The sequence below is a fragment of the Hyperolius riggenbachi genome, chromosome 3 (assembly GCF_040937935.1).
Source record: "Hyperolius riggenbachi isolate aHypRig1 chromosome 3, aHypRig1.pri, whole genome shotgun sequence".
NCBI lineage: Eukaryota > Metazoa > Chordata > Amphibia > Anura > Hyperoliidae > Hyperolius > Hyperolius riggenbachi.
Genome location: NC_090648.1, coordinates 99,214,028 through 99,226,840, shown reverse-complemented (window position 1 = coordinate 99,226,840; position 12,813 = coordinate 99,214,028).

Genomic DNA, 12,813 nt, shown 5'->3' with positions numbered 1-12,813 from the left:
ACAGCCACGGCTTACAGAGAGGGTCAGACACCAATCAGCGACGTGGTCTCCCATGACATGACTTCCATGATGCAGTGGTCAAAGAGAAACATTGAGGTGGTGTGTGGAATGCAGCAGGCACTTATCTCCAGGACCACACTGCAGACCACACCCTCCGCAACCCTAGAGCGATTGGTGTCCAATCATTGCGGTCTCCAGTCACATGACTGTTGTGATCACTGCGACTAGAAAATTGTGGTATAGAAAGGGTGCATCATTTAAAGTAAACCCGAGGTGGCAGAAAAAAAAAAGACAGATAAGTACCTAGGTAGAGCAAAGCCTCGGGATAGACCCGAGTGTTCTCGTGTTCTCCTCACCCCCCACTGTTGCTGTGCTTGGATCCTCTGAACATATCGAGAGCTTGTTATGACGAGCTCGTCGGATATATTCTCATGGCTGTGCTTCCATCTACACCTGGGTGAGTATCGCCGCACCTGCACAGTAACCCTAAGCTCCTAAACTACTCATCCACGAGTGGCTCCGTGCTACTGCGCAGGCGTGGCTGTACTTGCTGCACTTGTGCATAAAGGGGAGTGCAGCTGCTAACTAAAAGAGGGTCCCAGGGCCTCCTCAACACTAGATATCTAACTTTTTTCTCCTCAGGTTTGCTTTGTATATAGAACAGCAGATGGTGGGACAGAGTTAAACAAAGCCAAAGACACGGATGAGCACATCTGTCAACCTCTTGAGCTGTAAAACCAATTTTCCCTTCATGTTAAGCTAATACTGAAACATATATACAAAAAGTACTGATATTATTTCATAAAGATTACATGTTTTTTTTGTTCTCTGCAATGGTTGTGTCAGTGCCTTTAACTTAGTAAGCCAAACGTGTAACTTGACCAGGGATGGACATGACAGGTCGTGGATGGGGAGCAAGTGGCATGTACCTGTGCTGTGGCCCATGCAAGACTAAGGGATTTTTCACATTACAATATGCGGAGTGTTAGCGCATGCATTTTCTGTGCTTGGGTTGTCCTCGTTTTTGCTTGTCTTTGGTGGCCCCTCCTATTCACATTATACTGGATGTATTTTCCTGAAAAATGCTGTAAGCTGGGCTTTTAAAATGCAGTTCAGTGTGAAAAACTGGGAACATGCAAGTCTGAAAATCATATGCAGTGTGCGTCCAATGCGGGCAAAGCGTGAAAGAGCCTTTAGAGAACCCCAATCATGAATGAGGTCATTACCAAAATCTCTCTGTGTGTAACAATACTGTCCAGTGTCTAAAATATCTGTCCTGATTTGACCTTTATTGCACATTTCAAAAGAAAGATAGCGAGGACCAGTGACATTCCTTACAATGACTGTCCTGTATATTACTGAGGGCATGTTTATCATTACTGTGGTAGTACAGAGGACACAGACAGCTCAGGGTGACCCAGAACCACTAGGAAAGTATAAGGGGCCAAAAAGAGACTGAAAAACCCTCTTACTAAAAAGCTACGCTGAATATAATTTGCCTTCTAACTGAAGGTATTTGCAATAATTCAGCTTTAAGGATAGTAAGCAACTGTTGTTTCCCAGGATGCATCACTCCCGAATATGCAAATCATCTCTTTATGCCCATGAAAGCCAGGCACACATCTAAAACTGCTGGTGTACAGTGATCTTGTAGCTTATACATTTTACAGAGCCACATCAACCCAACATGCAGACAGCTGTTTCAGACTTTCTGGTCCTCATCAGTGCATGACAGATTGATATGGCTCTATGGGATAGGGCTAGGACCAGTTAGGAATACCCAGACAGCTCACGGTGACCCCAAATCACTAGGAAAGTATAAGAAGCTAAAAGAGAGCAAAAACCCTCTTACTAAAAAGCTACACTCAATGTAATTAGCCACAAGATTGTTTGTATCATTTAGGAATCAGATGAATTGCTTTTCTGCAGTATATTAGATTCTTATTATACAGCAACTGAAAGTACTGTACAGGCTATGATGAGGAGTGGTCATTTCTGTATGCTTTACCATATGTCAAACATAGGAAGTAATTTTTTGCTGTAGTGTATAGTTTTAGAATATTAATTTTATTTTGTCATGACTGTATTCCCTGGAGTACATGAACGCATGGCGGCAGTGGTAAACCCCTTGAATATGAACTATGCCCCACCCCTTAACACTGAAAAAGTGATGTCATAACTGACTGTTTATTACCGATGACATCACTCCACCATAATAGTAATCACAGACAACAGTATGTGCACTGATGTAATAGTAATTTATGTAATATCTGCGGATTTCACTTTCTGCAATGTCACTTTCTGCCTCCAAGAACCAGACTGTATATGGTATATTTCATGGAACACCTGTCGTCATATAGGATCCATGGGCCTCATCCATGGTCATATCTAGCTTAACTCACGGAGAAGCATGTGATTTGTTTGATCAGCTGATAGATTTGCAAAGCTGTGATTTGCTGTAATCACTTCCTGCTTTAGCACATGGTCATGACTAGCAAATCAGAGGTTTACGTATCTATCACCTGACCAAACTGATCACATGCTTCTCCATTACCGTGGCTACCATGGAAGTCTTTCAAGAGGAACTTTGGCCTCAATTCACTAAGCTTTATCAAACACTTTATCAAACGTTTGATATTTTATCTCATGGGTAAAATCTAATTTTGAATTCACTAAGGTGTTATGTATTTATCGAATGTTTTATCAATAAAATGTTCAATAAATCTATGACACCTTAGTGAATTCAAAATTAGATTTTACCCATGAGGTAAATTATCAAACGTTTGATAAAGCTCAGTGAATTGAGGCCATAGGTGTCCCTTCATGTTTCCAGTATTCTGACGGTAGAATCTGATTGGTTCCTATGTTCTTCCTTCAGACACTGTAATAAAAGAGGTTCTGTCTTATGTTTACTTCTTATGCACATAATCCTCACTGATCAGGGATGTAGACTGCATGTTAGGAGGGCAGGGAGCTTGGTGCCTGTCTTTCATCACTTATGTATAAATAAACACCTTTTTATGTCTAAATTTTATGTGCTATTAAACTGACTTTTAAAAGTGATGTACGCTGTGTTTTTGTCTTATTTGAAGGAGTAAAATGCATGGCATAAACACTAAATTAAAATGATATTTCCACTGTTAGTGGTTCTTCCCCCTTGAGGCCTTGTTCACACTGTCAAACGCAGATGGCTGTGCGTACGGACGCAACATGCCTGATTGCACTGCCATCTGCACTTCTGTGCATTGCGCTGCTAATTTGCTGAAAAAAAATGTGTGCAGCAGTGCGATAGCGCATTACACTGATGCGCAGCACATGTAGTGTGAACATCAGACAGTGCAGTCTATACACTTCTGATGTTCTTGTGTGTCAGCCTCTGTACGCGTTGCCGAAATGCGCACGGCATCGGGTATAATGTGAACGAGGCTTTAGTGGAAAATATGCTGTTAAAATGCCTCCACCCCCCTTCCCCAACCCCAAATGCTGCCATTATAGTTTTTTTAATGTATTTATTATATTTATTAATTATTATAATCATTATAGTAATAAAGTGATTAGCTCCTCTGCCAGCTATCATTGTGGCATTGTGCTATTGCATTGTGGGTGCCACATACAACCATATGCCACTAATCAGGGCTAGATCTATACACATAAGCTTAATATAGATGTACAACTGTTCTCAGCCGTGGGGGCCGCCATAGGCGAGAATCTAGTTTGTGTACAGCAGCCCCAACTCCTTAATTTGTTGGCGGATGTTGCACCTTAGTGGATTGACTTGACTGAGCACTTGCCAATGTTCTCTCCCTACCCCCTCCGGCATGAACTACTCCATCCCTCTTCTCCCCTTCACAGCAACAGAACGTTTTCCCAGCCTAAAGTCAGTCTGTACAGAACTTGTCCCGAACTGTCACCTGAGGGATCAATCCCCAGTCACTGCCAGGCATCATCTATCATACATGTGTTCACAGCTATAGGTGTATGTGTATAGATCTGGCCCCAGGGAGTGACCATACTGATTGCAGAGCAGGAAGTATGTAGCCCTTGATAGTTTCCTGTGGGCTCGACATAGGTTGATTTATGTGGAAGGCAACAAAAAGAGGTAACAGCTGTCCTACTTTTATGGCAGTGTATGGGGGATATTTTTTCTGTGTATTTTCCACTTCAGATGGAAATGGTGAGGCTTTTAGCCGTATGGAGTGCAGGTCTGGAAATCAAGAATGGTTGGCTGCTATGTGCCAGAAACCTAAGGCCCTGATTTGCTATGATCATTTCCTGCTGTAGCACATGATCATGATCAGCCAAACAGAAACTTACGAATCTATCACCTGATCAAAGTGACCACGTGCCTCTTCATAGGTTCTAAAGTACACAAAAGTAACTCTACTGCTGACTCACATGATCCGCTGCACTAGCTACTCCTTTTCATTGTTATCACCACTGCATACTATGCAGCACCCCCAGATTCTGTGCCCGGAGACATATGTCCCCCTTTGACCACCCTCCTCCCTCTGCGCCCGTGCTACTCCCCCCTTTGGCACTGTACCCACCTTGCCTACCCCTAGAAACTGGCCTTTCCCCAGAGCACTCTGGGAGATCATGTGATGTCGCTTCTCACTTCGCCAAGGGAGTAGAAAAAAAATTCTACAGCCATTCACGTTGCCAGCAGTAAAGATGACAGCATCTCTGGTAAATTTAAGAATGTAAATCAAGTTGAGGCAGCATTTTTTACTGGGGGCAAACTCTCACTAAATCATTTTTAAATGAACATTGTAAATATTAACAATTTTAGTAGGTTGTATACAGTGAAGTTCCAGCTAAGTGTTTCCACCCATCCTCATTACAACACTTACTCCACACTTGAACGCTGATGTCATTATGTAGTGCTGCGCGGGATGGAAGTAATTATGTGAAGTGATAAATGAAAATGATCAGGCAGTCATATATTCTGTTCTGCCACCAGCCAAATACTCCTGCCTTCTGTGAGGAGAAGCAGATGATCTGGATTACAGCAAGATATGTAAACAGGTTTCTTATAATAGCATTTTAATCTGCCATTGATCATTGTTTCCCATAATACTGAAACAGAAGGCAGGAAAGCTCAGGCAAAGCATCATTTTTTCCATTCATAACATCTACTTCTAGGTGCAAAATGTAATCCTACCCGAGGCACTCTGTGCAAATATATCCATCTTCCCTAAACGGGGATACAAGACGCTCTATACATTCTTTAGAATGACCTTCTCTAGTATAAACTGGATATATTACTTGGTATTATTCAAGAAAGCAAGACTGTAGTCCACATGCAATTCACTTTTTTTCCTGAGTTTTCTCCTAAGTGATATTTTCACAACTAGCTTACAGAGTGTTTTTCAAACCACCAGCAAGCAACCAAATTAGAAAATTTTGATAGTACTTTTCACCTTCTTTTTGGCATTTTTCAGTTTCAAAGTGCTGAAAAGTTATTTTAACCTATTTTAGTTCCTGGACGTAGAAACTACGTCCAGGAACCATGCGCGCTCCCGGCCCGCGGTTCGTTAGCCAGGCAATCAGTGAATCGGGCTATGGTGCCCGATCACTGATTCCTCTCCCCCGCTGAAAAAGCGACAGCTTCTCTCGGAAGCTGCGCCTTTTCTGGCTGTTACCTCCCCCATGCGTCTCTCTAAGCGTATGTTACGCTTAGAGTGACGTCATGTAAACAAACTCATGGCCGCCATCTTGTGGCCAAAAAGTAATACTGCAACTAAAAGTAAAAAAAAATAAAAATCAACACACATTTACATTATAAACCTATTGTTTACATCCCACCCTCCCAAAACTACCCAAATAAAATGTTTAATATAAAAAAAAAACATTACAATAAAAAAAAAATGTAAATATTTACCTAAGGGTCTAAACGTTTTAAATATCAATGAAAAGATGAAATATTTCTATATTTTTTTTTATTTTAAACTTGTAAATAGTGATAGATGCAAAACAGATAAAATGCACCTTTATTTCCAAATAAAATATTGTCGCCATACATTGTGATAGGGACATAATTTTAACGGTGTAATAACCGGGACATATGGGCAAATACAATACGTGAGTTTTAATGATGGAGGCATGTATTATTTTAAAACTATAATGGCTGAAAACTGAGAAATAATGAATTTTTTCCGTTTTTTTCTTATTCTTCCTGTTAAAATGCATTTACAGTAAAGTGGCTCTTAGCAAAATGTACCCCCCAAAGAAAGCCTAATTGGTGGCGGAAAAAACAAGATATAGATCAGTTCATTGTGATAAGTAGTGATAAAGTTATAGGCTAATGAATGGGAGGTGAACATTTCTCAAGTGAAAACGACGGAACGCGAATGGGTTAAATACTAGATGAAAATGTATCTCCTAGGAGAAAACTCAGGAGAAAAGTTAATTGCATATGGGCCTGAGTTTTCTCCAAAGAAAAGGCCTTTTAAATCACCAGCAAGCAAGAACATACTTAACAGGGGTTCTGTGGTATTCTAAATCAGGGGCGTAGCAATAGGGGGTGCAGAGGTAGCGACCGCATCGGGGCCCTTGGGCAAGAGGGGCCCCGAAAGGCTCTCCCTCAACTACAGTATTAGCTTTCTATTGGTCCTGTGCTGGTAATAATCACTTCTATAGATACTTTGAATAGTGGTAATCATTAACAAACTATTCTCCATCCCCTTCTTGCACCTATGACACTGTAGTTGCCATTGGCAGGTTTTAGTGCGCCGTATCAATTGCTATGTATAGTGTGCTTGGGGGGCCCCATTATAAAACTTGCATCGGGGCCTACAGCTCCTTAGCTACGCCACTGTTCTAAATCAAATCAAACAAGCTGACACTTACAAACAAGCTGACACCCTGCAGCGGTAATGTCCCACACCGTCCTCTTCCTATACTCCGTTTCCCCGCTGCCGGTCCCGGTGTAATCACGCGAGTGATTACACTGCGGCTGCGTGCGTGCTCGCTACCGCACGCGTCATCGGGAGCTTACTGTGCAGGCGCAGCACAAGAAAACTTCGTACTGCGCCTGCGCAGTGAACTCCCTATGACGTGAGCGGAGTGAGCATTATTCGCCTATTTAGACGAATATTAAACCGGGTCCGGTGGCGGGGAACGGGTGATCGGAGGAGGACGGCATGGAACATTACAGTTGAAGGGGGCCGATAGAAGCCCCAGGTAAGTGTCAGCTTGTTTGATTTTTAGAGAGGTGACATGTGACATGATGAGACAGACATGTGTATGTACAGTGCCTAGCACACAAATAACTATGTTTCTTTTTTTCTTTCTCTGCCCGGAAGAGTTAAACATCAGGTATGCAAGTGGCAGTTCCTGTCTGAGTCAGGAATGGGTCAGACTACAGTGTGACCCTCACTGATAAGCAATTACAACTATAAAACACTTTCCTAGCAGAAAATGGCATCTGAGAGCAGGAAAGAGATAAATAAGGGTCAATAGTTCATAGATTGTAGCTCCAGCATACCTAAATGAATGTGTCATTGAGCAAAAACAATAAAACAGTAAAAAAACTTAAAAAGTGGCTTTAAATATCAAATAAAACTGTGGAATATCTTAAAAAATCATTTTTAGAAGAAGGATAATAGATACAATTGTTTATTTCATTAGTTTATTTTCACCTTGGATGACCTTTAAAATAGTTTTGTTAGTACTTCTGTGCTTACTTTTTGGTACTTTTTCAATTGCAAAGTGCTGAAAATGTATTCTAAATAGAAGCTGAAAAATGATCTCCTGAATTTTCTCCTAGTGTTACTTTAATACCTGGCCCATATGCTATTCACTTTTTCTCCTGAGTCTTCTCCTAGGTGATATTTTCCACAACTTATCAATAAAATGCCGTTTAAACCACCAACAAGCAAGAAAATACTCAAAATTATGTTGATAGTACTTTTTCAACATCTTTTGGGTTGAGGCTCCATCCCTGCCGGACGACAGAAATTGCAAGTGTGTGCGTAGTCTTACACATTCACCCAACCTGTAGAAGTAACATTTAAGCAGGCTATACAAACACACACAGGTTATCCTGTTCGATCTCCGCTTTAATAACCCTTACGGGAATCTAATGCACAAGATGCCCGATCGTTCAGGGGCGGAGCAGGAGCGGCGGTAGATCATTGGCCCACCGCATAGAGCAGTACAATTCTGCAGTTTGATAGATTTTCTGCTGCAATCTATTGACAATCAATGAGCTGTGTGCGTGCAAGGACATATTTATACTTTTTGTGCCCGTAGGCCAAGTACATTGTGTGCAGCAGCCCCCCTCCTATTCCATGTGCAGCCCCGTTCCATGTGTATCATACCTGTACTGTATCCCCTCCCTTTCATTAACAGCTTCCTTGGGCATCAGTTTCCCTTTTTCATGTGTTGCTCCCCACTTTCAGCCTCCTCTTTCCTATGTAGCAACCCCTTTTTCATGTTTTGGTGCCGCCGCCCAAGGCCCGGGCCTTTGCGACCTTTCCAGAAATCCGGCCCTGGCTGTGTGCGGTAGGAATCAATCCCTCAGTGATTAGATAGTTTTCCAATGAGAAAGAGATCCATTGTGTTACTACATCGGGTGGCAATCTATGTGTGTATAGCAGATATGGAATTGTCCCTGAAAAAGAGTCATAAAAGGCTGAAAGAATGCGAAGGCAGTAAACTAAAGGCAAATATAGAAAGTGACAGAGCGTGTGAGAGAGTTCCGTGTATTGTTCCTCATGGTTGGATTGCTGAATAAACAATAGACAATTTTTTTTGTTTCGTGCCTATTTAGTTACATTCTCATGTTCTGCACTGAAATCTGAACTATATGTCAGTCGTTTCATTCCTTTAGTATATATCAGCGCTACAGAAGCTGTTTTGCCTGAGCCTTATGGTGCCTGTTTACATCTGATAAGCCGAGGCTAGCTGACATCTGCACTTAGTTTCTTGAACTTTTGGAATGCTGCAGGAGGAATGTTTTGAATGGAGACAATCTTAGCCTAATAAGTAAGGCAGTAAATGGTTTCCTGTGTAATGTTATGCGTGGCTCTCGCCCTCCCCTCCTCCTTGTGTGTCTGCGGGGAACATTGTTGTGTCTAATATCAGCGCACAACATTTTTATCCTCAGCGAATAACATCTTGTTCTTTGCATGACCATCAGGTATGTGGTTACAGTGCCAGGTGTCAAAGCCCAGTCAGCATGTGAGGGGGAGGAGTTCAGAAGCCTCCCTGATACAAGACATCATATCACACTTATACCATACAGCCTGCTGATGAGAACACCCTGGGTCCATGAAGGAAAGGGCCAAGGAATTGTCACTCATGAGGCTCCAGGTCTCAGACTTACACTCTGGGCCACAGTACTGGGAGTCTGCGGTGCAAGGGTGGCGGAAAGCTGAGGAATGTCCGCTGAATTGCAGCCAGGGGAACAGCAGCAGAACATGCTCTTTAAAGAATTGGGTGGTGTAACTCAGCAATTTGTGTTTATTCTAGAATTAAGCTGACACTGGTATATGTTTATGGTGGACCTGAATAGTGTAATAAAATACGAAACCGGTAAGGCGACATCACCAGCAGCCTTATGTACCCATCCATGCTGGTTGCTCATTAAATTACAGGTCCTGTTTTATGGCCACACCTGTGGGTAAGGAAAGTGCACACAGCCCCACCACCCTCATGAAAATTACAGGTTCCTTATTCTGGTAATATGTGAAGTACTGGTATGGCAGTATTGTCTCACTAGCACTTCTGAGGTATCACCATCTCCTCTAGATCATCTTTATCCCTCTTAAGCTCAACACACACCATACAATCTAGGTTGTACAGATCTACCAAATCTATGTAGTATAAGGGCCAACACATTGAAAATACCTTGAATGATTGATTGGATAAGCTCTTATACTACATGAAAGTGGTAAGATTGAACAACCAAGATTGTATGGTGTGTGTTGAGCCTTAGGTAACCTGTTCCTAGTATTAACCCCCCCAACATACACACACACCGTCTGATCCTCTCCCATGCCTCACACTAGTCTTAATCTCTTGCTTGCTGCGACCCTTCAATATCTATATCCTTCACCGTACCCTAACCTTAACCTCCTTCCTTGGAATTGTGCAACACAATGCAAAGCAGCGGATGTGGAACCTGTGCGATGAGCACATCTGGTCAGGTTTCACCACATTCACATTCCATCCACTTTGTTTGTGTCGCGTGGTGTGTGTGCGGTAAGCGCATCTGCTCAGGAGTCACTGTATTCACATTCCATCCACTTTATTTACATTGCCTCCTGTCCGCTCATTTTGCCAGTACTTCTGCCGCTTCTCCCAAACTCTGTGCAATTCCTACTCCTCCAGGTCCACCGCTTGCCCCGGATGCCAGGAAGCATAGGGCTTCTTGTTGGTTTGTAAAAAAAAAAAAATGTGATTCCTACCTAGCAACAGGGAGGATTCTTATTGGTCCAGCATGAACCCCCTCCCCCCCCCAAAAAAAAATGCCAAAAGTAGTTAGTGCTCCAAAAATAAATTTAAACCCTGTTAAGGAAAAGGACTTTATATGTCCCCCAATACAGTGGGAATGCGAAAGTTTGGGCAACCTTGTTAATCGTCATGATTTTCCTGTATAAATCGTTGGTTGTTACGATAAAAAATGTCAGTTAAATATATCATATAGGAGACACACACAGTGATATTATGAGAAGTGAAATTAAGTTTAAATACGTTTATTTACAGAAAGTGAGCAATAATTGTTTAAATAAAATTAGGCAGGTGCATAAATGTGGGCAATGTTGTCATTTTATTGATTCTAAAACCTTTAGAACTAATTATTGGAACTGAAATTGGCTTGGTAAGCTCAGTGACCCTTGACCTACATACACAGGTGAGTACAATTATGAGAAAGAGTATTTTAGGGGGTCAATTGTAAGTTTCTCTCTTCTTTTAATTTTGTCTGAAAACAACATGGGGGTCTCAAAACAACTCTCAAATGACCTGAAGACAAAGATTGTTCACCATCATGGTTTAGGGGAAGGATACAGAAAGCTGTCTCAGAGATTTCAGCTGTCTGTTTCCACAGTTAGGAACATACTGAGGAAATGGAAGACCACAGGCTCAGTTCAAGTGAAGACTTGAAGTGGCAGACCAAGAAAAATCTCAGATAAACAAAAGTTATAAATGGTGAGAACAGTCAGAGTCAACCCACAGACCAGCACCAAAGGCCTACAACATCATCTTGCTGCAGATGGAGACAGTGTGCATCGTTCAACCATTCGGTGCACTTTACACAAAGAGATGCTGTATGTAGGAGTGATACAGTGGAAGCCTTTTCTCCAGCTACAGCACAAACAGAGCCACTTGAGGTATGCTAAAGCACATTTTGACAAGCCAACTTCATTTTGGAATAAAGTGCTGTGGACTGATGAAACTAAAATTGAGCTATTTTGGAATAACAAGGAGCGTCATGCATGGAGAAAAAAGAACCCAGCATTCCAAGAAAAACACCTGCTACCTACTGTAAAATATGGGGGTGGTTCCATCTGGCTGTGGGGCTGTGTGGCCAATGCAGGGACTGGGAATCTTGTCAAAGTTGAGAGATGCATGGATTCTACTCAGCATCAGCAGATTCTGGAGACCAATGTCCAGGAATCAGTGACAAAGCTGAAGCAGTGCCGGGGCTGGATCTTTCAACAAGACAACAACCCTAAACACTGCTCAAAATCCACTAAGGCATTTATGCAGGGGAACAAGTACAACATTTTGGAATGGCCATCTCAGTCCCCAGACCTGAATTTAATTGAAAATCTGTGGTGTTAGTTAAAGAGAGCTGTCCACACTGAGGCCATCAAACCTGAATGAACTAGAGATGTTTTGTAAAGAGGAATGGTCCAAAATGCCTTCAACCAGAATCCAGACTCTCATTGGAACTTACATGAAGCGTTTAGAGTCTGTAATTTCTGAAAAAGGAGGATCTACTAAATATTGATTTCATTTATTTTTCGTGGTGCCCAAATGTATGCACCTGCCTAATTTTATTTAAACAATTATTGTGCACTTTCTGTAAATGCAATAAACTTCATTTCACTTCTCAAATATCACTGTGTGTGTTTCCTATACGATACATACATTCTTTATCGTATCAACCAACTATTTATACAGGAAAATCATGACAATTAACAAGGTTGCCCAAACTTTCGCACTGCACTGTATTTATTTCTTTATTTTCACCTGATTTAGGTGGCTTTGCCTAACTGCAGCAGCTGTGCAATGCTAGGGGGATTATGGGATTGAACTGTGCAGTGCTAGGGGGATTGTGGATTTATTTAAAGGGAAGGTCCAAGCAAAATAAAAAAATGAGTTTCACTTACCTGGGGTTTCTACCAACCCCATGCAGCCATCCTGTGCCCTCGTAGTCACTCACTGCTGCTCCAGTCCCCCGCTGGCAGCTTGCCGACCTCGGAGGTCGGCGGGCCGCCTTGCGTACATTTTTACGCATTCCTGCTAGTGCAGGAATATTAACACATACATTTTTACGCATTAGTGTTGAAACGCGTAAACATTTACGCATTGAATCACTAACGAGTAAAAATGTATGTGTTAATGTTCCTGCACTAGCGGGAATCCATAAAAATGTACGCAATGCGGTCCGCCGACCTCCGAGGTCGGCAAGCTGTCAGCGGGGGACTGGAGCAGCAGTGAGTGACAACGAGGGCACAGGATGGCTGCATGGGGCTGATAGAAGCCCCAGGTAAGTGAAACTCATTTTTTTATTTTGCTTGGACCTTCCCTTTAAGATACAGTGACAAGCTTATCTTAGCATAACAGAAAGCTTCCTATTTC